Source organism: Rattus norvegicus, chromosome 4, assembly GCF_036323735.1.
Source record: "Rattus norvegicus strain BN/NHsdMcwi chromosome 4, GRCr8, whole genome shotgun sequence".
Taxonomy (NCBI): domain Eukaryota; kingdom Metazoa; phylum Chordata; class Mammalia; order Rodentia; family Muridae; genus Rattus; species Rattus norvegicus.
In genome coordinates this window covers 180,173,912-180,200,771 of record NC_086022.1, presented here as the reverse complement: position 1 = coordinate 180,200,771, position 26,860 = coordinate 180,173,912, and the positions used below count along the sequence as shown (strand labels likewise).

At 47.7% G+C, this 26,860-nt stretch overlaps 1 protein-coding gene and 1 long non-coding RNA gene across 11 annotated transcripts in view; one reads left to right on the top strand and one right to left on the bottom strand.

Moving 5' to 3' along the window:
* Positions 1-26,860, top strand: part of Lmntd1 (lamin tail domain containing 1) — a 234,235-nt gene that overhangs the window by 118,591 nt on the left and 88,784 nt on the right. The window contains exon 1 of one of the 7 annotated variants that reach the window (XM_039108230.2): positions 14,294-14,423. The exons of the other annotated variants lie outside the window; for them this stretch is intronic. The gene's annotated coding sequence lies outside the window, so the exon portion shown is untranslated. Of the gene's footprint in view, positions 1-14,293; positions 14,424-26,860 lie in introns of those variants that run through there. 7 annotated transcript variants of the gene reach the window in all.
* On the bottom strand, positions 709-25,325 carry LOC134486867 (uncharacterized). 4 transcript variants are annotated; one of them, XR_010066317.1, is made up of 3 exons: positions 24,042-25,325; positions 14,136-16,276; positions 709-8,885 (listed from the first exon to the last, which is right to left on the bottom strand). It is a non-coding gene; the product is annotated as an uncharacterized LOC134486867 (long non-coding RNA). The 4 variants fall into 4 exon arrangements; XR_010066319.1 differs by having other exon boundaries at positions 709-14,333; positions 16,007-16,276; XR_010066320.1 differs by having other exon boundaries at positions 709-2,137; positions 4,119-16,276; positions 24,042-25,250.

Sequence of the window (26,860 nt, the reverse complement as noted above, 5' to 3'; positions counted from 1 at the left end):
AGTGGGACTCTAGGGCAGAGCTGTGTGGGTACCTTTCCCTGGAGTGGAAGCCGGTGTGGGTGAGTGAGGGATGTGCTGGGTGAGGATTTCCTGCGGCACATGAAGTGATATTTTTTCCTCTAGGGTTTGTGTGACAGTAGAATCAGAATGGTCCAGCAAGAGAGTGGAATGGGTTTGGAGTACCAGGTTACTGTCCATGACTCTTAGCTCATTCTCCATTTCTTCTCTGCCTGCCTGTGCCTCCAAGAGACCAACACTTACAGGTTATATCTAACTTGATAAAACTTGTTAGCTTCGACTTAGGGTCAGCCAATGAGAGGTGCCCACAAAAGGTCAGCGGTCAAAGGAGGTGGGGTTACTCTTCTGCACACTTGCTCCTCCTTTCTGACTCCCGAAGCTCTGGGAAGGCCTGATTTCTCTTAAGTCCACGGCTCCTCCACAACCTGGTCATCTATCTGCCATGTGTCACCAAGACCCTCCTTATGCCTTCCCCCAAAGGTGAGCATGGGTTTTCATTCTCTGGTGTCCGCCATCCCCTGTGTGAGATAGTCTGTGTCACATGATCCTCATCTGGAAGCCCTTTGAACACACCATCGTTTACTGAGATGCCCCTGATGACAGAGAAGGAAGGAGTTGTAAGACTCTCAGAGAGAATCTTCCCTCAGGAGGGAGATCCTCAAGCCCAATGACCAGTCCGAGTCCACAGGCTGCAATCAGCAAGAGGATTTTTATTGATCAGGATACACAGGTATCTGTGGGCGTCCCAGTCAATTCGGAAGACTGGTGCGCCTAGCAGAACCAGGGACAGGTTTTTATAGTGTATTGGGAGCAGAAGCAGGCTTACAGAAGCAGATGCATGGTTACAGGGATGTGATTGGTGGAGTAAATGAGGCATACGTGTACATTACCTATTTTGGCTATAATCATAACAGTGAGTTAGCAAAAAGTACATGGTGGTCAGGGCTTCCGGGGGGTCAGGGACTTTTTCTTTTTCCTGCCAGGTGGCCCATGGAGCAGTGCCCATAATTTAGTCTGGTTTCTGCATTTTGTTTTCTTTTCTGGTCTGTTTCGTCTAAATGATGGGTCAGCTTGTCCCACATATCTAAAAACTTACTTTTTACTTCTATAGTTGAGGGCCTTGGGCTTGTACAATTCCCTTTCTGGGAGGGGGTCTTTCATTCCCCCATTTTCTTTTTGTCCTTGAGTGGAATCTTCCACTCAACTTGGTTAAGGTACCTCTGTTTTTTTTTTTTTTTGTTTTTTTTTTTTAACCATCTGATACTGTTGTCTCAGCACAAAAGTTTGAATGACTGAAAGACTATATCTCTTATTATTCCTGTCTGATCTGCATAGAAACATTCTTCTTTTAGTGTAGCACACAGACTCTTTCTTTAAGGAATATCAGGTCTAATCTTTTCCTATTTTGAAGGACTACCTCTGAGAGGGAGGTTAGGTGTTCTTGGAGGTCAGCTAAAAAGTCTTTTTTATTCTTTTTTGCATTGTAGGGCAACTGAAGATGTCCTTGTGCTGCCCTTGTAGCACCTAGATAGCCTTAAATAATTCTGAACTCTCTTTTGTGTCTTATTAAGTCTTTAGCATCAGGATTCTAATCTGGACACTATCTGAACCTATACACCAAGGTCTTTTAGAACTTCTAAACTTATACAGATTGTGATCCCTGAGGTACAGTCCCAAGAAGTGTTAGGAGTACTAACATATGTAATATTACATCATTTGCAATAAAAATCAAGCCTATCCTTACACCTATTCCGAGGGAACCCAGGGCAAACAGGCAAACATGAAATTCTTGTTTCTAAAACACACTCCTCAAGTGAGCATTATAGCAACCTCTCAATCACTTAAGTCTAGGGAGCTTTTTGAAGATCTGAGTGTCCCTCTAGGTCCCAGCTCTCAGCCCCAACAGCTAGTACGCTGCTGGTGAGGGCTGAGACTTGATGGCTGTCAGGGTGGTCAGCAGCACCAGGTACGGTCCTTTCCAGCGAGGCTCGAGTGTCTGGGCTCAGTGTAGCTGTAGTCTCTAACCTGGAACTGATGGGATGTCTCAGGGGTCTCCGGGGCATAGGCTGCTGTCAGCTGTGAGCAGATTTCTTTCTGTATCACCTGTAGGTCTTTTAGCCTGGCATACAAATCATTATTACTATGACATGTTGGTTCAGTAACATCATCTAATATAGTCAGGGGAGCTGAGGCCCCATATAAGATCTCAAAGGGGGTAAAGCTGAATCTGGAAGGGGTATTTCTTGCTCTGAAGAGAGCAAGAGGGAAGGAGTGTCACCCAGTCTACGCCAGTCTCCATGGTCAATTTGGTCAGGGTCTCTTTTAAAATTTTATTTATTTATTCTACCTGTCCTGAACTTTGAGGTCTGTAAATATAACGTAATTTTCAATCAATCTCTAAATACTTGGCCACACCCTGGCTTACCTTGGCAACGAAAATAGGGCTGTTGTCTGACCAGATTACCTTGGGCACTCCAGACCTGTGGAAGATTTCTTCTAGTATCTTCTTAATGACTATTGAGGCCGTCTCTTGCTTGGTGGGGAAAGCTTCTACCTATTCCTGAAAAGATATCTATAAACACTAGGAGACATTTATAACCATATTTTCCTGGTTTTATCTCTGTGAAGTCCACTTCTCAGTAGTATCCAGGCCGTTCCACATGGAGCCTCATACCACAGTCAACTTTCCTGAAAACAGTTACCTTTTGGCCTGGTATACATCAGTGCACTATCTGTTCCACGAGATACTTGAGACCTGTGACATAATATTTAGTTTTTGAAAACGTCTGGATGAGTTTGCTTACCCCTAAGTGAGTCCATTGATGCATTTGTTTTTATCATGGCCTCTGCCTATTTTTGTAGCAGGATCTTCTTTCTCGTTGAGGTGTACCAGAGTCTCTTCCTCGGCCTGGCTGGGTCATGGAGGGCCCTTAACATAGCCAGAATCTCTTTTTTTTCTTGCCCTCAGATGTCAGCAGGCCCCTCTGCTGATGGGCTGTAGCAAAGGCATACGTGCTGTCCACATAGATGTTAAGTCTCTTTCTCAGCCCAAGGGCTTTGGTGAGGGGAGCGAGCTCTACCCTCTGAGTAGAAGTGCCTTCTGGTAGGGCCTGAGCCCATATGATTCTGTTTCCATCTACCACTGTTGCCCCAGCCCATCTTTTTTCTTCTCTAAGAAGCTGCTCCCATCTATGAACCAGATGGCATCTACCCCATCTGTTGGCTGATCAGTCCGATCTTTATGCCACTCCTGTGCTTTAGTGAGCACCTGCTGACAGTCATGAAGGGGGGTGTCTAGGTCGGGGTCCGGGAGCAGGGTTGCAGGGTTTAGACTCGTAGGGGCAGTCTGGAATCACAAGGAACAAGTGGGATACCCGGCCCACGCCAAGGTCCACTGTTCTTCGGGTAGTCCATGAGTATCATTTGTTGTCGGTAGTCCCCTGTACTCAAGGTCTTTTGCTGGACACTAGCCCATTTGGGCGTAGGAGCACAGAGTGTTGGCCCCCCGTATTCACAAAACAACTGGGCCGGCTTCCCTTCTATCTTAGCGCATAGCCAGCACTCTAGAACCAAGAGGCTTGCCTTCCGGGTTGCTGGAGAGGCCCTTCTTGTTCTTCCTGGGGCAGTCCCTGACCCAGTGTCCTTTTTCCTTGCGATAGGCACACTAATCTTTAGCTAGGAATTCTCTTCTGTTGCCAGGTACTGTCTTCCTAGGTTTCCTAACTACTGTGGCCAGTATATATTCCTCTCCTGTCTTTTATCCCTCTTTAGCTCTCTAGCTTCTTTTTCCTTTTGTCTCTTTTCTTCCTTAGCTTCCTGCTCTTTTTACCTTCTTTCCTCTTTCTCTTCCTCAGTCTCTCTCTCATATCTTCTGCATCTTCCTCTACAGCTATTAGAGGCTGTCCACTTATGTAACTACACTTCAACTTTACTTTCTCTGCAACTTACACTAACTCTCAGCAACTTAGCTTAACCCTTCAAATTTCTGTAACTTTCTTTCTTTATATCTTTTCCTTATCTTAGCCAGATTGGTGGGGCATTTTCCAGCCCCTCGGAGACCCACCCTTGGAGCCTGGTGGCAGACCTGGAGCACTCCCTACCTTCAGGAGTATTCAAGTCAACAGTCAGGAGTGAGGGTCTTCTATCCATGTCTGGAACATTCTTTCTGGCCTCCAGTAGGATTCCGTCTTTCCTCAGTGGTAAAGAAGACCTGTAACAGTTACTAACAAGCATCTCAAATGGGATGGTGAGAAAACAAGAGAATCTAGAGAATAGAGGTCCACTGAAGAGGACAAATAGCATTTAGTCACACAGCTAAACCAGGAGGACTTTTTGGGACAAAAAGGCTGTTGTAAAAATAAGCACAAGCTTTGTGTCTGTGAAACAGAACGGCAAGCAGAGAGGGAGCTGATCTGTTACCCCGACTATCTCTCTGGACTTAAGAACTAATAACAAAAGGATGGAGAGATGGCTAGGACCTGGGTGCTAGATGCCAAGTGGCTGACAAAAGAATTGTAACCAGTTCACCTGGGACTTTCAGGACCTCAGTAGCAGCCCTTTACCAAACTGTCTCAGTGGGCTAAAGGCCCATGGAAAAGAAAACATTAATCCTGACCTTGGCCACAGCCAAAGCCCGAATTCTAAATTTTGACTGGCAAAACAAAGTTCATCACAGTTTGTTGTAGATTCCCTCCGAAACTATCTCAGGGGCTTCTCTGTCTCCCAACCTGGGGCATTTTGACCACAGGGGCAGGAACTGGCTGCTGTGGGGATAGGATCAAAGGCACTCTCCATGTCAATGATGACTAACAGGGAAGGTTACTTAATGTTGGAGATCAATTCCTCTCTTGGAATTCTTGGAATAGGGCGAGCAGATAAGGCAGGCTCCCTTAAAGAACTTCTCTTAATGAACACTCTCCTTCTGTGAGCAAGTGTTGAAGGTCTGGCCACTGAAAGCAGCAACTGGAATTATTATTTTTTCAGGGCCAAAAGTCTCATAAAACAACCACTAACTTTATACCTATCTTTTTGTTGTCAAAGCGTCAACCCCAGCCGGCCTCATCACCTTGAAACTCCTCTTACGCTGACTTGGCCTGAGCTGCGCCACTGCCCACGCGCAGCCTGCAGCTTGCTAGCAGGCCTGCATGCTTGTCACCCTCAGCCCCTATATTTTCCTACTCTGTGCTGTCCCTTCCTTAGAAGCTGTGAATGTTTAAGCAACAGGGAGAATTTTTCTTCAGGATCTAAGGTAAAGCTTTCAGGCTCTTGTTAATACCTGCTTCAGACAGGGTCACTCACTAACCTGGAGTTCTTCATACACAACTGTTAACAGCAGCTAGAATGGACAAGGGGAGCAAAGGGAGGGGCATCTCTCCTTGGGGAGGAGGCTAAGAGAGAAAGATAAAACTCCCTAGCAGAAAACAATTTTTCTCAAGCAAATTATTTCCAAGTTAAGCACCAAGAGGATCAAGTAAAACTCCTTGACAAACAAAGCAAATAGTTTCATGATTTTAAACACAGTCGTCAGTCCAAGATTTTAAACACAGTCATCTATCCAAAGTCCAAAAACGAAACAAAAGTCAAAAAGACACTCGACAATACCACAGAAAACAACCCAGACAAACAAGACCAAGACAAAGCATCCTATAACCAATTTCCACAGATGTTCAAAGAAAATTAGGACACAAAGAAGACAAACAATTCCAACAGTCAGACAGACAGACGCACCGCGCGGCTTCGGTGTCAAACTGAAACCAAAAATTCAGACAGAGGCGACAAGGGTCCGGATCCTTCAGTGGATCCGGCTCTCTCCTCTCTCCTCCAACCCAAAACCACGTATCCTTCCGATACAGGCTGAGCCCCGAAAAACCGGGCTCTAAACACCCTTGGAACGTCTTCCAGGGCTGCGGGGGAGAAGTCCGAGCTCGTCAGCTCCTTCTCTGGCCCGCCCAAATACAAACGGTCTAGACCCAAGCCAAGTAACTAAGCATTTACAGAACAAGTCACAAAGCAAGACAAGACAGGACAAGACAAACACTGGCCAGCTTACCTCCCGGTGGGTGGTCGGTGGTCTCTAGGCAGAGGATCTCCGATCCCGGACGAGCCCCCATATGTAAGACTCTCAGAGAGAATCTTCCCTCAGGAGGGAGATCCTCAAGCCCAATGACCAGTCCGAGTCCACAGGCTGCAATCAGCAAGAGGATTTTTATTGATCAGGATACACAGGTATCTGTGGGCGTCCCAGTCAATTCGGAAGACTGGTGCGCCTAGCAGAACCAGGGACGGGTTTTTATAGTGTATTGGGAGCAGAAGCAGGCTTACAGAAGCAGATGCATGGTTACAGGGATGTGATTGGTGGAGTAAATGAGGCATACGTGTACATTACCTATTTTGGCTATAATCATAACAGTGAGTTAGCAAAAAGTACATGGTGGTCAGGGCTTCCGGGGGGTCAGGGACTTTTTCTTTTTCCTGCCAGGTGGCCCATGGAGCAGTGCCCATAATTTAGTCTGGTTTCTGCATTTTGTTTTCTTTTCTGGTCTGTTTCGTCTAAATGATGGGTCAGCTTGTCCCACATATCTAAAAACTTACTTTTTACTTCTATAGTTGAGGGCCTTGGGCTTGTACAATTCCCTTTCTGGGAGGGGGTCTTTCATTGTCTACCAGACATGATGGAGAATAGAAAACAGTATTAAAAGGCAGAGGTCAGTGGAGTCAGGCATCCAGAGCAGTCTGGGAGGTGAAGGAAGCCATGGTCTCATCTATCTGGTACACTGTTAAATAGTTTGACTCACCTATGAATCTCACAGTGCCCAGTGAGTTAACGCGCTAAGTACCCAGTTGTAGGGATGAAGAAATGACGAGTCACGGTGACTAAGTATTTTCCCGTCACTCCTTACTAATCCACAGCGTTCCTGGACCCACCCCCCAACCCAAGCAATGTTCATCCTCAGACTCGCTTTGCAGAAATGAGAGCTAACGTTCCTGCCCCTTGTGCACTTTCAAGCTTCACCGTGTCACATGGTGGACTATTTAAAGGGAAGGCTGTGGGACAACTATTTTGGAGACATGAAACAAATTTCTCTGAGTGTTGGTGTCCAAAGTTGGATGACTTTAATGGGGACAGCTGGAGCCCTGTCTGCACCCCGTCCTTCTCTCAGAGCTTCAGTTTCTCCTCCCTGACCCCACTGAGCATGAGGCCTCGTTTACCGGTTCATCAGGGTCCCCTCAACCCACCACCTTAGGCTCTCCAAGGTTATTGCCTTCTGGTTGTGCAGGGTGCCCCCCAGGAACACCTTCTCTAGTGACCTCCTTAGCCCTTCCTGAAGTGGCTCTCTCCATGTTCTCCAGAAGTCTCTTTGCTCCCTTCCGCCATGCTTGAACGCTTCCCTCACCTTGCTGTCTCATCGTCCTGCCCTTCTTTTTTTTTTTTGGTTCTTTTTTTTGGAGCTGGGGACCGAACCCAGGGCTGCCCTTCTTTAAGTAAGGGCCGCTTTGCCTGCTCCTCCTGTGCTGTGTACAGCACAGTTCAGGGGTGTTAGCTGTTGCTGTCCATCTTCTGATCTCTCTTGCCAGATACTCGGAAGTTAGATAATGGGACCCTCAAGGAAGTGAAGGCAGAAAGAACTCGAAAAACATAGGTGTCTGTATGGACACCGTCCTTCAGACATACAGTGAGAGAGTCTGAGAACAAAGCTCACAGAGGTGTGAACGACCCCACTATCACAGAAAAGAGAAACAATCGAGGGAACCTCCTTTCCAGGTGTTCGGATGTCAACATGGGGAGTGTAGAAGATAAAAAGTCAGATAACATGCATGCCACTCCAGAAGAGAAACCTCCAGTGACAGATCTGCTACACATACTGGTCGAAGCCCAATGTGTTAACTCACAGCTTTAATCACAGCACCTGGAGGCCCAAGGCAAAAATATTGCCACAAATTCAGTAATCTGTGCTGAGTTTCAGGCTCAGCTTCTAAGTGAAACTATATCTCGGGGGAAAAAATTAAACATTTCCTTCAAAGTATTGAAATGGTGTGTGTGTGTGTGTGTGTGTGTGTGTGTGTGTGTGTGTGTGTGTTTGTGTGTGTGTGTACGTGTGTGTGTATGTGTGTGTGTTTGTGTGTGTGTACGTGTTTGTGTATGTGTATGTGTTTGTGTGTGTATGTGCGTGTGTGTGTTTGTGTGTGCGTGTGCGTGTGTGCGTGTGCGTGTGCGTGTGTGTGTGTGTGTGTGTGCACTTGAGTGTAGGAGCCTTTGGAGACCAGAAAGGTGCAAACAGGTCTCCAGAACTGGAGTTACAGGTGGTTGTGAGACACGCAGTGTGGATTCTGGGAACAGAACTTGGGTCCTCTGTGAGCAGCAAGCACTCTGTGCCACTGAGCCACTCCCTAGACCTTGGGTTGATTATTGTACGGTGTAGTAGGTAGGGTTGACTACTGTACTGTGTAATAGGTAGGGCTGATTATTGTGCTGTGTGATAGGTTGGGTCTGGGTCCATTCTCCTACAGTTTCTCAAGCACTGACTACTAACGTGGTTGCATTTCTCTTATGTGAATTTTAGATTTTTTTTTTTAAGTTCCTGTGACGACTATCACTGGTGTCTTCAGGAGCTCTGAACTATGCTCCTCCACTTAGTCTACTGATCCATGACAGGAGATCCTCCATCTTCCAATGTCTTCAATTCCACCGGTGCTTTTCACTTTGACTATGGAGGTTGTTCGTCTCCTCCGTTAGACTTTACTCCCAACGTTCTCCTGCTTGACGTAGTCTGGCTTTGAGGCTCCAAGCTCTGTAACTACTTCTATTTCATTTGTTGAGATCCTCTGCTCCGAGATTTCTGACCGACCCTTTCTAAGTGTTGGATCTCCTGTTGGGTAATAAATTGTCTTTGTTATTTCATCGCCTTGCCTGTCTACACTTTGCTGCATTTCTCGAGTTTCTTTAAAGCCTCTGGAGCCCCAAGTCCATGGCTGTGGTCATGAAGTGCCTGTGGTGCACGCATGAGAGCCTGAGTTTGTATCCTGATGCCATATGAAGCTGGGTGTAGCAGCATACATATACGGAGGGACCCTAAGGGCTGTTCCAGTCCCACACCCTCCTTACAGCTTCCCCCTCCTGCCTGGGGACAAGGCTAGGCCAAGCTCCATTCTCCACCCACAGGTACGTTCTAAGTAAAAAATTCTCAGAATGTACTGACTGACTCTCTGCAAGTCCCAGGTAGAGTTCAAATGCCTGTTGTGCTTGCTAGCCAATAGATTTAAAGGTCAATATGCTTAGCCAATAAGTTTGAACTGTAACCTTGCTGATGTAACCTGTGCCCCTAAAAAGTATAAAAACTGCTTATAATAGCCAATCGGGGTCACCTTCTTGTCACTCTCCACAAGGGGCTGACTGAGGGTTGATCCTGATCCCGGAAAATAAACCTCCTGTGTTTGCATCAAACTCTGTTCTCCTATCTCACTTGGGGGGTGGGGGTCTCCTGGTAGTGAAGACTCAGTTCAAGTCTTAACAATATCACCCCTGGGCTGTGGTGTAATGGGCAGAAATAGGCAGATCCTTCAAGCTCATTGGCCAACCAGCCAGCCATATAGTCAGCCTATCCAAACTGATGAGCTCCAATTTCACTGAGACCCTGACTCAACAAATGAGTTGGTAATGATCAAGAAAGACATCCAACATTGAGCTCTGGTCTCCACGTGTACACACACTGCATATACCTACACAAACATGTACATACCACATACACACACACACACACACACACAGAGAGAGAGAGAGAGAGAGAGAGAGAGAGAGAGATTAATAAATTTTTAAATGACTCAAGATAGATCAAAGTTCTCAATGTCAGAATTCCATAGGAAAATGTAGTGGTAGCCCTTGAAGACACGCAGGATATACAGATAAGAAACTCACTCTCCATACAGTACTACAACAGCTTAGACGTAAAAGCCAGTATGACCAATGACAGCATAACAACTATTGCACATCCAGGGAAGCCATTGCTGGAGTGAAGAGACAGCCTGGAAGGAACACGGTAGAAAGCCCTTCCCAGCCATCAGCCGGAGAGCTAATGTCCAGGATACAGACAGAACTCAAGGACTTCCTTGTAAGACGAGAAACCAGCCAACCAGGGGACAAGCTGACTGGCTAACAAGGAGAAATGCAAATCAAAACTGCTCTGAAATTGCCTCACCACAGCCACAACGCCACCAGAAAGGAACTCAACAACTAATGCTAGTGAGACTCAAGAAAGGGGCCCTGTCCACTGCGGGTGGGGGTGTGAGCGAGTGCAGCTAGTATGGAGGATAACCGAGAGGGGCTTCTGAAGCCTGCACCTGAAACTTCGACAGGACGAGCCAGCCATGGTTCAGCAGTGTACACCGGAATCCAGTTGGCGTTCCGCAGAGATTGCAGTGCACCTGTGCCTACCGTGGCACCACCCACCATGGCTCAGCCACCAGCTCAGCCACTCAACAGCTGGAGAGCAGGTATAGAAAATGGTAGAGAAACCTGGCAGAGCATGACTCAGACATAAAGAAGAAGCAGATCATACATGTCATCTCAGGAAAATGGAAACAGTGTGAAGTCATCATGTTAAGTGAAGTAAGCCAGACTCAGCAAGACAATGACCACGTGTTTACCCACGTGTGGAGTCCATAAAAGACGCAAAATTACAAGTGGGGGTTTAGAGGAGAGGTGGGGGGGGTAATAGGAGGGGAGACATGGGTGAATGTGGTCAAAGAGCTTTACATGCATGGAGAACGTTATGACAAAGCCCATGTTTTACATGAATAATGCATGTTAATAAGAGTCTGTGAGAAATGAAAACATTAAATGTAAGAGAACCTTGGAGGTTGAGCTGAGAGACCACAAGGTGTTTTTGTTTTACCTTGGTATATAACATTACACACACACATGTGCGCACGCGTGTGTATACTTATATATACACAGACATATATATACGTGTATATATATATGTATACACACACATATATATGTATATATATATGTCTGTGTATATATAAATATGCATAGATGCACATAAAATATGCATCTATGAGTGAAATTCCAGAGGATATGTGAACTCTGAGGAACCATGTGAAGCAGTACAGCCTCTCATGGCATTTACAAAGCAACAGAGTAGATAACATCCAGTCGCTGAGTGCCAGTCTGGGAAGCCTTAAAGCCATCACTTCAAGATGACACCCAGAGAATCTCTAGCTTTGATACCCAGGCACTAAAACCAGGGTTCATGGAGACACAACATCTTCAACCTGTCTGGGTGATGACGTTTTTAACCACACAATGATTTCTAAAAATAAAGTCTGATCCCACAGTAGTTACGTTAGTCACAGTTCAGACCGAGAGCTCTGTTGGAATTCATGGCTGTCTCTAGTGAGTGAGTCTATGCTGAACTTGAATATTTTGTTCAGGATACAAATATGAGGCCTGTTTCCAGGTGCGCATGGAAATTTAACCCAGGCAAGGAAGCCACCCCGCATCACCAATGAATACAAAGTTGAGATCCACTCTCAGGGCTGAAAAGGCGATGCCATCATCTTACCTTAGGTTTTTTGAGACAAGGTTTCACTGTGTAGCACTGGCTGTCCTAAAGCTCACTGTGTAGACCAGGCTGTCCTTAAACTCACTGTAGCCCTGGCTAGCCTTGGATTCACAGTCTTTTTGTCTCCTTCCCTCCACGCGTTTCCTTTCTCCCGAGTGTCACATGTATACACTGGACATCTGCTCTTTGACAGAAAGCTCTCAAGGAAGGATGCAATGCCATTGAAGAAAGAGGTGGGGTGGGATGAACCATTGGTACCCGTTCACTGTGCCGGCCTTTCTTAATGGAGGACCAGACCCAGCCAAAGTGGAGAGATGAGGGGAGCAGAACCCTAGAAAGGCAAAAGGACTGAAGCTTACCCCATTCTATATGGAGAAGCAGGGATTTGGGCTAGGTTTGCATTATATTTCACTGATGGCTGAGTGGTTTTTAGAATGCATTACACATGTTCCTGATTGATTCTAAATTAAATACAAAGTGTTCAGTTTCCACCTCTTGCTGTTCTATTGTGTGGAGTATGGGGATAAAAACAGTAGACATTGACAAACTGGAGATGCCAGATACGAAACAATGTAGCATCTACATTTATGTTTTAAAAACTCTTAACCACCAAGCAAACAGAGCTACCAGATGTAATTGGTGTGAGTCATTCTCTATTAGTAATTTGATTTTTTTTTTTTTGGTTCTTTTTTTTCGGAGCTGGGGACCGAGTAATTTGATTTTTTTTGTGTGTGTATGTCCCATCTCTCTAAAACAAATACACATTATTTCTAAAGGAGAAATAACAATTTATCAATTTGACTTAATAGATTATTAGCGTAATAACTCACCGGACATTTCCTTTTCCGGGAAAGTAAAGCACCGATTAGTTCTGGAATCTCTCAGAGAGAGAGAGAGAGAGAGAGAGAGAGAGAGAGAGAGAGACCCTTCCACAGGAAGTTTCTCCTACAGAGCTGGGGATGTGTATCCGACCTGAGTTCTCGGCCACCGCACTACAGCTCCCTCCCCAGTGAGTAAGGACTGCTGGGCTAGTGGGCAGAAGTAAAGAGAGCGGAGTAGAAGGATGTCTGAAAAGGACAAGAGGCGGGTGTTGTTCATCTTGCAATTATAAATATCACTATGATAGTTTGTCCATGCTTCCATTTCGGTTTCTTTTGTGCCGTACAGGGTCATGCACATGCATGTATGCGTGCACACATGTGCACGTGTACAGGGCAAACATCGCCTGAGTCTATGTCTGACCCACCCATGCTCCTTCCCAGTAGTTTCACACACTTGACTTCTTTTATAAATCTTGGTAGAATGTTATGTGTGGGGGTGTTTTGCCTGCCTGGCTGGCTGTGCACCATGTGCATGTCTGGTGCCCACAGAGGCCGGAAGAGGCATCCGATGCCCTGGAGCTGAAGTTACAGATGGCTGTGAGCTGCCGTGTGGCTTCTAGAAACTGAGCCCTGGTCTTCTGCAAGGGCAGCCAGTGCTCTTAATCACTGAGCCACCTCCCCAGCCCCGAGAACAGTTTTCTTAAGCAGCACTTAGTCTAAAGCATCCAGCTTGCCCCTCCCCCAACATCTGTGAAGGAAAAGAGCACACATACGCTGCTTTGGAATACTTTGGGGTTCTCACTGAACACACTCTGACCATCTGAGCCAGCCGTCTCCACTAGGGTGGAACCTGATCGCCCCAAATCGGATGTTTCTTTCCCTTTGCCAAACTGTAAAACGAACTTAAAGCTGATTTCATCTTTCCTTAAGGGCTTGTAGCCTCAACAAGCTTCTGTGTGTGACTGGAGGAGGAAAAGCACCCCCTCGAAAGCCAGGTTCTCTGAGAAACCAAGTATCCAGGCAGATAATGGTGGACAACGCCCACGGTCTGAGCAGGGGATGTCACCCACCCCTGGCTCTCATGCTGAAGGTCCCTCAGTGACCATGGGGGGCTAGGTGGTTTCTCGGACCCTTCTGAACATGGGGCCTAAATGAAGGAGGTGGAAGCACACTGGGGGGCATCTGTTGCCTTGGCGCTTCCTGTTCCCCTCTCATTTCCCGCTGGCTGGGCTGTGAGGTTTCCTCTGCAGTGTACTTCCACCGAGAATCGTTTTCTCACTGCAGGCCCAGGCACATGGACAAAGTAACATGGACCAGAAGCCCTGAAAGCGCTGCCAAGGTACATCCTCCAAGCGCTTCTCTCTAGTGTTTGCCACAGCAGCGTGCGGCTGGCAAAACCAACTAGGCGTTTTTAAGAATGATGCAGCCTTTTCTTCCGTACAAAAAGTACAGATTTAAAAAGATAAAAAGCCATTCTCTCCATAGATTAATGAACACACTGGCTCTGGCTCTTCACCTAAGAAGTCAGGCTTGTTACTGTTACTATGGCAACAGCTCCTGGGCCCCAACACTGGCGTTTCTCTGGCCTGGCTGCATGCACAAAAACAGAACGTGCCGTTGCTGCTTGTATTTAATTACTTTCCAGTCTATAATTTCAAGCTCTGGGGTGGATGTACACCTACTTAGGGAATCTATAAAAGGAACTAGACCTTGCCACCTGTGACCTGCTGACCTCAGAGCATCCGCAGGACCCGCATCTCTTCCCTTGATCCGTCGCCTTCTGTCTTCTATTTGTCTCCTGAAGTGGGAAATGCTGGGTTGTTGATGACACGTGGGTGAAGTTCATTCAGCAGTCAAGGAGAGTTCGCCGAGCGCTTCCTGGACATCCAGCGTCCATCTCCCTCTGTCCGGCCTGTTGTAGACCGCATTCCTGTGGGCGGAAAGCTCAAAAGTCAAACAAACAAAAGCCAAACCAAGGCAAGGCACCGGTGGTGGTAGGTGCTGTGCAAAGGGAAGCAAGGTAAGAGAGTTACAGAGAATTCTGCGGAAGAGGAGAAATAATGAATTCCATGTCAGTTTTTGGCTCCTCTGTCACATCCTCGGGGACATGTGTCTGGTGTCTTTCCGGCTCTCGGTTTTATTGCACTGTTGCAGTGCCTATTTTGATAATGAACCTATGCTCCTTTACTCCTGTGGCTCTGTTGTTTAACTTGAAATCCGGGACAGGGATGCATTCACCAAGCGTTTTATCATCCAGGATTATTTTGGATCTCCTAAGTCTTTTGTGTCCCCCATATCGAATTTGGAGAGTTTTTCAGTTTCTATGAAGAACTGCGTCGGAGTTTTGATAGGGACTGCGTTACTTCCGCTGTTAATCTGGCCAATCCATGAGCATGGTAGGTCTTTCTGCCTTCTTCTGGTCCTTAGTTTCTTTCTCCAGGATCCTAAGGGTTCCAGTGTACAAGTCCTTCACTCCACCGTTTAGATTTATTCCAGGATGTTTTGAGACTGTTAAACAGGTACCGTGTCCCCAGTTTATCTCTCTGTAGGTTTGCCCCTGGGATTCAGGGAGGCTGTTGATCTATGTGTGAACTCTGGATCCCCTGCCTGTCCGTCCGTCAGCCGTGGGCGTTGTCTGGAGTCTTAAGGCTTTGAAGGGGTGGAGTCGTACCATCTGCAGATGTGGGTGTGGTTACTTCTTCCTCTCTACGCTCACCCTCTCCTGCTGCCTTTTGAGAGCTAAGACTAGAAGCACAACATTGAGCGGAATGCAGCGTGGACAGCTTCGTTCTGCTCTTGACAGTAGGAACATGCTTGGCATTTTGTTCCATTTTACATGATAGTGACTACGGGTTTGTGTGTTGCCTTTACCATCTCCACATACTGTCCCCGTATCACCATATTCCTCAGGACTTGTAGCATTAAGAGATGTTGGATTTCACCAAAGGCCTTTTTTTTTGTTAACATCTGATCAGATGATCAAATGATTTCTGTGATTGCATTTACATACATTGAACCATCCCTGTATCTCTTGGATGAAGCCAACTTGATTTTGTTGGGTGGGTGACATTTTGGATATATCCTTGAATTTCATTTGCAAATATACTGAGAAATTTTGCATCTGTCTCCACCAGGGAGACTGGCCTATAATCTTCTCTTTTGGTTGGGCCTTTTCCTGGTTTTGGTTGGTGTCAGGGCAATCTTGGCTTTGTAAAAAGCTAACCGTCTGCGAATCCTGCAAGCCACAGTTACGACTGCCCTGGCAGGACACGCCCATCGGTGCAGTGGCAGTGTGAATATTATGGGGTGATCAGCTACTTTCCGATTGGATTTAAAAGTCACGCTACAAGACGGAAGCCATTTCTAATAATGGTAACTGGTGGCTGAATAGATCGTAAGCCCAAGGGGAGAACTTAGTGCTATTATTCTGCTGGATGGACGTAGGATTAAACTGGCCTCATGGTCCTCATGTTCATATCTGTAGATTAGTGTTTCCTTCAACCTCATGGAAGAGCCTTCCTTTTACAGTTAGGTGAGAATCAGTCCAGAGAGTCATAACCGGTCAGCGTACAGAGAATAATTAATAGGCTATGGAGTACTTACCTCAAAACGAGACACTTCCATCCTCCTCCCCCAGGACTAAGGGATCATGGCACGAGAGGGGCCCAGAGAGTTCAATCAGGAGTAGTGGAAACCACAGCAGAACCTCGTGTGCTGGACGCCACAGGGTGTTCTCACACACAAGCTCACAGAGGCTGGACTGCACGCACAAGACCTGCATAAGAACACAGCAGCCAGAACATCTGCATGGATGGGGAGGACAGGCTCTCAAGTCCTACTCATAGCCGGGGATCTATCGGCGGTTGAAGCCTGCTGGAAGAGAGAAAATAGGCTTCCTTCAGGGAGTGGTCCCTGAGGTGCTGCCACGCCCCAGCACGTGGTCCCGTACCCCTGTGCATGTACCAGCGGCACTAGTAGACTTTGGTGAGTTTTAAAGAAGGGTCCATGAAGCTGGAAGAGAAAAGTTGGGAGGGGATGGGTGGTGGGTTTGATCAAAACAATTATATGTGGGTATAAAATTTAGCTATAAAAAAACTTCAAGAAAATCCTAAGTGTTCAACCAGGCCCGGCTCAGCTCAGCTCAGCTCCTCTCCTCCCCACCCCTGCCCTCTCCTTCCCTGGCCTGCTCTCCACAAGCCTTTCTTACTTCTTTCCCTTTCCTTTCCTCTCCTCCTGTCTTAGTCAGGGTTTCTATTCCTGTACAAACACCATGACCAAGAAGCAAGTTGGGGAGGAAAGGGTTTATTCAGCTCACACTTCCACATTGCTGTTCATCACCAAAGGAAGTCAGGACTGGGACTCAGGCAGGTCAGGAAGCAGGAGCTGATGCGGAGGCCATGGAGGGGTGTTACTTACTGGCTTGCTCCCCCTGGCTTGCTCAGCTTGCTTTCCTATAGAAACCAGGACCACCAGCCCAGGGATGGCACCACCCACAATGGGCTGGGTCCTTCCTCTCTTGATCACTAATTGAGAAAATGCCTCACAGCTGGGTCTCACGAAGGCATTTCCACAACTGAGGCTCCTTTTCTGTGATAATTCCAGCTTGTGTCAAGTTGACACACAAAACCAGCCAGCACACCACCCTCCTCCTCTTTTTCAGAAAGGGTCTGTTTAACCCAGACTGGCCAGACAAATTACTATATTTCTTTTTTTTCTTTTCTTTTCTTTTCTTTTTTTTTTTTTTTTTTTTTTTTTTTTGGAGCTGAGGATCGAACCCAGGGCCTTGTGCTTGCTAGGCAAGTGCTTTACCACTGAGCTAAATCCCCAACCCCATTACTATATTTCTGATGACTTTGGACTCCTGAGCCCTTTGCTTTTGCCAACTGAATTCTGGGATTACAGATTGGTGCCACTAGCCCCGGTTCACATGGTGCTGGGTACTGAACCCAGGGTTGTGTCTTGCTTGACAAGCATTCACCAGCCAAGCTAAATCTCCAGACCTCATTCCTAAGAAAGAAAGAAAAAGAAAGAAAGGAAGGAAGGAAGGACTGAAGAAAGGCCTTCCACTTGAGCAGGAAGACGGCTCATGACCAAGTGACAGAAGTGGCAGGAGTCACTGATCCAGATCCAGAACCACACGTGCTGCCAATGTATGATGGTGCCAATCAGAGCTTGAGTGATTTTATACGTCTCTTACATTCTCAGAAATCTCTCAAGAACACTTATTGCTCTAAAAGCAATAGGCAGACAAACGTGCTTTGAGTGTTGTAGTGTGAGGTTTTAGCTATAAGCAGCTTTGATTCCCGGCAGGCCTCATGCTTCCAGCCTCAGATCCTCGAGTCTCTCACACACACACACACACACACACACACACACACACACACACACACACACACATACACCGTCTCACTTTTGAAATGCCCTGGCTAGCTCAAGGCTGGGCAGTTCTAATCCCCCACTGGGCTATCATAGATTTCCCTCTGGTACTCTTAACACTCTCCAAGTCCATGATCTGTCTGTGTTGCCCGGTGCCTTCTGGGTGGCCCCCTAGTCTTTTGCTGCCCAAACGCTTCTGGGAAGCCCTTCAGGGGCTGTATTCCTTCTCACCTACATTTCAGATGATTTTCCTTCTGTGGCTCTAAATCTGATCCATCTCCCTTCAAATCATGTGGATCCTCCTCTCCCCAGCATCCTAGCGGACGCAAATGGAAGGATCCCACCCCCTCTCCCACCTCCAGCTTTGTCCAGCCATTGGTCACTGGCATCTTTATTGATTGATCAAAAACCCCTGAGCAGGACCCCTGAGCCCATGGGTCAGGCTCAGTCCTCTGCGTGGAGGTCTTACTGCTGAGGCCTGGTGGGAAGTCTCCTGAAGGGACCATAGGATCCAAGTTCCCCTCCTCTTTACACCAACTCTACTATGAGTCCCTCACCCAACTTCACTGCCGTAATCATGGGCCCAAAGCAGTGGGTCCCCGCAGACCATGGACTAAACCTTCAAAACTTGGAGTGAAGTAAGTGTCCCTCTTTATATCCTCATTGCCTCCTGTTTAAAACAGCAGTAGAGCGCCGACTGAGAGGAGGCTTACAGTCTCCCAGACCAGGTCCCGTCACGAGGCCGTGACCTCACTGTAATGCTGGTAAGGACACACAGATGTATGTCAGATGGTGGAGCATTCCAACAGCCCGGAGGAGGCTGGAGGTCTGCGATTTGTCTGCAGCAGAGGAATGTACGAAAGAGAGGCCCTGCTATGGGATTGAGAAGACTGGGCAAGGGCCTCCCAGGCCCGCCCTTCCCTGCCAAGACTGTCTTGGCAACAGACGCTGGGCTGCACACGCTCTGGACCACCCACCGTGGCAGCTCTGCTCGATCCAGACTGTGCTTGGTCTTCACGGACTTGTAAAGAGCTTGGCACGCCTTGTCAGTTTCACTGGACGGAAAGTTGCTATTGGCATTGTATTTTTGTATCGCCTGAAGCAGCTGCAAAGGCTGCAGTAGAGCCCCCTTGCTGCTGGTGGTGGTGCCTCCTCCTCTGCCTCCTCCTCCTCTTCCCCTGTTGCCTCTGCTGGGCGCGTGCGTGCGTGCGTGCGTGCGTGCGTGCGTGCGTGTTACAGTTGTGATTGTAATTCAACGCCTTGCTTTATTTGAAGTTTTTATTTTGCACATGGCTCTAAGGTGCTTTAGAATGTTGTAAGATGCCGGTTTTAAAAATTGCTTCAGTTAAATGAAGCATAGAACATTCAGTCCAGAGAAGTACAGATTCGTAGTTTTAATTTCTAAGGGCTCCTTAGTGCTCCTGTAACGTTTTAAATTTTACTACAGTTTTTGTTTGTTTGTTTCATTTAGTTTTAAGTATTTGTTGGTCTTAAGCTACTAATCCTTATTGTTTTTAAACTAATTTATATGTAGCTGGAAATTTGTTGTCTTAAGGAACCAAGGACCTCATCATGATGAACAAATGACAAAAATGAGACCGCTGCCCATTCTGGTGAAACAGAAAACAGCAGCAAAACAAAACACACAGAGGACGAGCCAGTTCAGATCCCGCCCCTTGGTCATGCTGACCCCGCCCCCTTGACCTGCTGACACCTCCCTCTTGACCTGCTGGCCCCTCCCCCGATCAGGCTGACCGCTCCCCTGACCAGATAGCTCTCTGCTCAGGTCCTCCATGCCCTTCATTCTTCTCTTTGTTCCCAAGTGTTTGGTCTCTTCCTGTTCAGAATGTCCTGGCCATCAGCACGGAGCCGGAGTCCTGGGGGTAGGAACACCTAGTTAGCCCGTTTCTCCAGACAACACAGCGTGTACCAGGCCCCCAGCAGTGTGCCGGCAGATTGTGGCTCATGCCCTTAGGGACAGAGCTGGGTGTGCTCAGAGGGATGATGTGTCTTCTCTCAAGAATGACTCTGAAGTCCAAGAGCTGAGACTGCAGGTGTGAGTCACCTGCTTAGAAACTTGTTTCTTCTCTCTCTCCCTTGCCAGGTTTGTCCACTAATCCTTTGAAGAACAGAAAGGATCTCGGGGTTCTCTCTGCAATGCGGGAACTGTGAATTGCGGTTGTCCTGATTCAACACTCTCCTGTCTCTTTCTTTTGGCTTCTTTGGTTTCTTTTTAATTTCCAGCTCTTTTTGTCCTGTGTTTGGTTTCCTTAGGGTCCTTTCCTGAGATACTGTTTATTCTGCAGAGAGTGTGGTCCTGTCCAGAAGCACTTGTCTGTCTCCAGCACTTTTCTGTGGATGTGACTTTATCCAGGTCGTCGTGACACAATGCCTCCTGCCTTACTTGTTCCCTTCCGTTCTTACCTGTAGTTCTATTTGGTTAGATATCAGCAATAAAGTCCTGTTGGCCGCACACGTGAAAACCTGCAGTGGTGGGCTTCTCCCCATCCAAAGGACTGAAATACCACCTCCCCCAGATCTCTCTAGTGATGGAAAGGGACACTCTCCCATGGGGTCCTCCCCCATTGTCCCCCGAGAGACTGCCATACAGGTCAGCCTGGCTTTAATCTCAAACCCAGAGGCAGCAGAGTCTAGGCATGACCCAGGAAAGAGGTTAGTAGAGTTTGGGGAGCATACATTCGATTTGGTAAAGCCCTAACCTTACTGTCTAGTTTCCTCTCTCTCAGTTTTAGGATTTCAAAAGTGGTTACTTTATAAAAACAAAACAACAACAACAAAACAAACAACCAGTGCTCCCCAGGAGCGTCTTCCATTTGGGGAGAGGGGTATAATGGACAGAGAAGGGGTCGTGTGATCAGTGCTACTGACTGAACCTGTGTGCAGAGCCATCAGAATGAGCTCTTCCTGTTCATCAAGGGCTGCCTCCCATGGGGCGTCTGAACTTCCAGGGCTCCACCAGGCCATTTTGGGAAGGCAGACAACCCAGGCGGAGCTGTCCTTGGCCCACACAGGTGCCAGACATGGACTAAGGTTAGTGTATCTGAAGGTAGCAAGATAGCAATGCTGGGAAAAAGGAACAGGGGAGGTCTGTTTCAGATGCCCTGGGCCCGTGGTAAGGGGTGGCTTTTCTGGGAGCTCTGTGTTTAAGGTATGGGTACTGCCGTGGCCAGCCTCCTGGAGAGTGGGGATTGGGATCTGTTTAAACCTTACTGGGTAGGACTGGGACAGGGAGAGAGAGGGGGAGGGGAAAGTGTGAGGTATCCAGAGTAGCATCCAGCAGAAGGTTAGTTAAGAAAAACCTTTTCCTTCTGCACCAGAGAGCTTTGGGTGGGTTCTAAGGAAAGGAATGTGAAATACAATGTTTCAGTTAGTTCTGGGCTGCGCTTCCTGAGCAGGTGTCAGGCAGGGAGGCATGCTAGCTAGCTAATTCAAAGCCAGCCCCAGTGTGGGCTACAGTGGAAACACAGGCGGGACCCGCTCAGCCTGCTCTGCAGGGACCACTGCCCAGGCGATGAACTGGGCCCCACTGTTGTTCTTTCTGCTTTGGTTCCGTCCCCCCAGGCCCTCAGAGTCACCATGAAAGGTGACCTCAGTCCCAGGTGTCATAGCCTCTCAACTGGTCTGACCTCTCCCACACCTGCCTGGCCCTGAGCTAAGGACGTTTCCCATAGCCGTGCCCAGCTGTGCTCTGGGTACACAGGTCTGGCCGGGTGTTTGCCTGTGGGCTGTTGTCCTCCGTGACCCACACCAGCCTGGGAACATGACGTTAGGCAGAAACTATTTGCCTTCTTCCTGCCCTGCATTCCTGACCTGGCACCTTCTGCAGCCACAGACAAGTTTCTCCTGAAGGTTTACCCAGAGATACCAGCAGGCCCGGTGGGAGAGCTGCAGTGGGGAATACAGGATGGTCTGGTTGTCATGCTCTGCCTGACCCACTCACTGCCTCTCTATGCCTCTCAAAGCAGACAGAGAGAAGCTATGGGGTTGTTTCTCTCCTTCTCTTCCTGCAAGCCTCTGCAAATGTTTGGATTACTCTTGCAGATAGGAAAGGGAGATGCTGAGGGCTGGGACTGTGCAGTCCTGTGCTGTCCCAGCCCCTTCTGTGTGATGATGCTATGCCTCAAGCGTCTGCTGAACATATTACTTCTCTAAAGTATTTCTCACCTCTGTGGACCAAATTGTGACTGTCTCCTCCAATGTCTCACGTATCAAGCCCTTTAACCCCAGAGCTGTATGTAAAGCTAGGACCTCAAACAAAGACAAACGAGGTAGGAATTCAGAAATGGAGGGCACGCCTTTGATGGTTTCTGCTCATTTTGAAGTAGGAAGATCCACTCCTAACAGGGATCTTTGAGACAGGAAGACACACCTTTAATCCTGGCCATACCTCCTGCTGAAGCTCGTGTAAGGACGTGGAAAAAGGAAGCCTGTGCTCCCTGCGTGCTTGCTCTCTCCTTGCTAGAAAGTCCAATTCCTCCCCTGGCATTAGAGCCTACGTCTATGGGATTCCAGTGTAAACTGAAGACCAGCTGAGACATCCAGCTTCCGGGACTGAGCAACCACTGGATTCTTGGACCTTGCATTCATGACCATCCATTGTTGGATTAGCTGTACTACAGCCTATACACAGGCGTGTGCACACACATACACACACAAGCACATACACACGTACACACATATACACACATGCACACACCACACACACATACATATACATCCCCATACATATATATACATACATGCACACACACCACACATACACACACATACACGTATACACGCATGTACACACATACAGACACACATATATATATACATACATATATATATGTATATATATATGAGAGAGAGACAGACACAGAGAGAGAGAGAGAGAGAGAGAGAGAGAGAGAGAGCGCTGTAGGTTCTGTTACCCTAGAGGACCCTGACCAGTACACCTTATCAGGTGTGGAAGAGTCTTCAGAGATTTGAGCTTTCCGTGGAGGGATCATATAAGAAACAACAAAGATGGCTGCTTGCAAGCCAGGAGAGATGCTTTGCCTGAAACCACCTCCTGCCACCTTGACCTTGGACTCCTGTCTGAAACTCCTATGAGGAAATGATTCTCTGCTGTTCAAGCCACCAGAGCGTGGCACTCAGTTACGGTAGCTCACATGAACTCACACCTCAGCTGCCAGTTTGGTGGGCTTGCTGGGTCTGCCTCATGGGCTTGTTCAGCTTGGCGCTTCGCCTGTAATCATTGAGCGTGCAGATAATGTGGCCCACAAGCTGCCTTTCCTCAGAGGTCAGGCACCTCACTGCCTGGAATGTCGCCCCCTGGAGCGTTGGGTCTCCTTAGGGTCTGGGATTGATTCCACCTTGACGAGCACACAGCATTTTGAGCTGTGTTTGTGGGGGTCAACTTCAAAAACACCGCTCTTGTGTTAGAAGGGAATAAGCAACAGTTTGTTCTGGAGCCTTCTTCAATGACTGTGGCCCGAGAATACAAGTCTGGGTCACCCCAAATTCCATGTCCCAACATGGAAGCAGGTTCATGAGGTTTTATAGTTTTACAAAACAAAGAATGTCATAAATGAGGGGGATGTAAAGTACCTGGGTGGGTAAAGCAACTTGGAAGAAACTTGGAAGAAACTTTCTGTGTAGGCCTCAGACTGTCTGACGACCTTCTTAGCTTCGGGTTGGTTAAAGCCAGTAGTCTGCTAGGTTAATAGATTCGCAAAGCTTGTATCTGCCCCTCCCAGGATGTTAGTCCTGACACAGAGTGAGCAAAGCACAGCTGTTTAGGGCGCTGCTCCCAGAGATGTGGTTTGATGTAGCGTGAGGTGAGGCACAGCTCTGGGCCTGCAGGATTCCAGCCTCTGTCTACCACTGAGCTTTAACTGGTCAGTCAGTCTTTGTGGAGCAGCTTTCCTCTGGGAATTCTCCTTCACATGGGCTGTTGGACGCTATGGGAGGCTGGGAGGCCAGAGCCATAGCCGAGCAGCACAGTTGGACTGGATTGGTTATATTTTTTTAAAAAAGACAAGAGTGGAGAAATTGAGTGGGAAGAGTTGGGAGAGAAGATTAAGGTCAATATATTTAAACATGTAAAAGGAAAACTTGTTCGTTTGGTTGATTCTACTGCACCCAGGGCCTCTCTTAGACGAGGCAAGCACTCTCCCCCCCACCCCCCCGAGCTCCATCCCCAACCCTCTGCTCACACAGGGCCTCACAAAGCTGCCTCTGTTGGCCTTAAACTCACCTCCATAGTCGAAGGCCTTGAGCTCCCGGTTCTCCTGGAATCACAGAAGTAGCCAGGATTCAAAATCTGTACCTCCAGGCCTAGCCAGAACTGGACATAACAACTCAACAGCCTCCAGCGTTGTCCAGCTGCAGCTCAGTTAGTGGCAGAAAACGGATGGAGAGAGCAAGGCTCTTAACGCAGATGGCAGCCTCTGCCCTCACCACCCTCCTTATGGTGCTTCGGGGAGCTCAGCTGCTGTGGCCTAGTCCACTGTATCTCCAGTGTCTGTGCACTAATCCCTCTGTAGAGAAACGGACTCAGGGCCTGTCACATTCTATAGAGTGACATACTCACAGACAGACAATTTAGAGACAAAACAAAAGGACTGGTTTACAGGCTTCTCTGAAATGGAGATATCGAAGTCTCTGACCATAGGCACCAACAATCATTTACGTAAATTACCTTCTAAATGGCCCAGCACAACTTCTCCATCTTCTTCACCTTTTCATCCTCTCACCCTGGCGCATCTGCCCTCTCGGCAGGGCCCTGGGGCTTCTCCGGGTGCTTTACCTTCCACCCTTGATGAGCACCACACACCCAATTCCAGAGAAAACCTTGTGCCAGTTAGACACGCTCTAAAGGTCTAGTCAAAGCAGTAAAACCAGCCGTGTGTCTTGACCTCCAATCTCCTTATCACAACTCATCCCCCTGAACCTTAACAGCTCGCACAGACGTCTAGGTCCTTCCGGAGGACAGGCGCCACAGTCTGGAATGCTATCCTTCCTGCAGGGTGAATTGCTGGCAAGTGAGGTGTCCTCATCCCCAGCGGGTGACAGGAGAGCCTTCTGTGGCTGAGGAGTCCAGCATGTCAGATCCAGGGCCTTCAAAGCAAGGAGGCAGAAGCAACTCAGGCCATAGGATTTGAGCACACACCGTCTTATGTTTTTACCATCAGTAAAATTGCATTTCTGGGCCTAGAGCATGGCTCTGTGATGAGGGCCACTTAGTGCTCTTGCAGAGAACCACAGTTCAGTTCCCTGCGCTCACTCATCTGACAGCTCACAATCTCCTGCAGCTTCAGCTTCAGGGGACCAGGCATGTGACCGACACACAGACACAGACACAGACACAGACACACACAAACACATACACACACATACCACACACACATAGAGACACACACACACACAATACACACAGAACACACACACACACCACACACACCACACCACACACATTTGCTAAAATCTGTGGCAGTGACCAGCGGGTGGATTGTTGGCTTTAAAGAGGTTCAGCTTGCAGTCTGCACAGAATAACTTAGGCAGGGCCAGCAGTGGACATCCTCTGATACGCCCTTTGCTCTCATGCTGGACATCACAGTGTAAGTTATAGGACCTTATTTAATTAAGAAATCAGTGCAAGACTTACAAAGACACCACACAAGAACCACACGGGGAGCGGGGCTATGCCTTCTCTGTTATCGTTACTGTGGATTGGATTTCCTTTTCCCTCCAAACACACAGTTGATTCCTTGGCTAATTAAAAATGTGTAAGCACCTTATGGCTTAAGAATAACTACCCATGAAAAGACGCCTAGTGCAGCTAAAACAGCTTCTCCAGTCGTAGAATCTGAAAGCGAAGAGAGGCAAGGAACCTAAGAAGGAAATTTATCACTGCCCTTGTAAGTCGGACAAGCAAAGGAAAGCCCAAAACAGATGAAGTGATTTCCTGCTGCCAGTGAGTGGCCAAGCAAGGAACAGGAAACAGCCTCGGAGAGACGGACTCAGGGAAGAGGGCAGAGACACATCTTGTGACGAGTCATGAAGAGTTAAAGAGTTACCTTACCTAGGACACAACAGCACAGAAGGAAACGAATGACCTGGAGAACTTTAAACTCACCAAGTTGATTTTCGTTAATCTTTTATTTATTTGTGTGCATGACCTGTGTATACTACATTGTATATGGGCGCCCATGGAGGCCAGGAGAGGTTGTTGGATCGCTAGGGACTGGAATTCCAGGCAGTTTCTAGCTGCCTAACGTGTGCTAGGAACTGAACTCCTGTCCCCTGGAAGGACAGCAAGTGCTCCAGACCACAGACCAGCTCCCCTGTGCCATCATTAGTCCGTCTGCACATAGCAACCTTACGGCTTACTTCGATGAATAGATTTTGCCCATGTCATGTTTTGTGCTCCCAAGTGGGTTTGGTCAATTAATTCTTTGCATCTGGGGTTTTACCAATCAAGGATCTGATTAGTTACAGCGACAGAAAAAGAAGTGTATGACCCAAGCTTGATAGATTAAAATGTTTAACAAGCGTTGGTCTTTTATTGATAAGTAGAATCATAGCCACATGCGAAATGAGGCCATGCTAAGGTGGACTTGGTTCTGCTGGTTACGATCGGCACAGACTTCATCTTAACAGATCATCTGAGAGAATCCTGCACTTACTTTCGATGATCGGTATACTTCTAACAAAACGTACGGACCCTTCAGTTCTGACTTTTCGCTAATATGAACATGAATTGTGGCATACAGCTGCTTATACAGTACAGCGCTCAGAGGACCGCACCACGATGTTTTCCGTCTTTGAAATGCAATGTCCTCTGTTTGCCTATCTTCAGTCTGGTTTTTTTCCTCTTGTAATAGTGAATGCCAGGGAACACTGAAACAGACTTGCCCACACCAGACACATGCTCTGCAGACCCAGCAGCACTCCAGGGGACTCGAAAAAAGGCCTCAGGGCTGGGTTGGCTCATCAAGAGGAAAGCAGGGAGCCTTTGAAAGGGAGACTGGATGCTCTGTGTCCAGATGACTCTGGAAAGACGGGACAATCAAA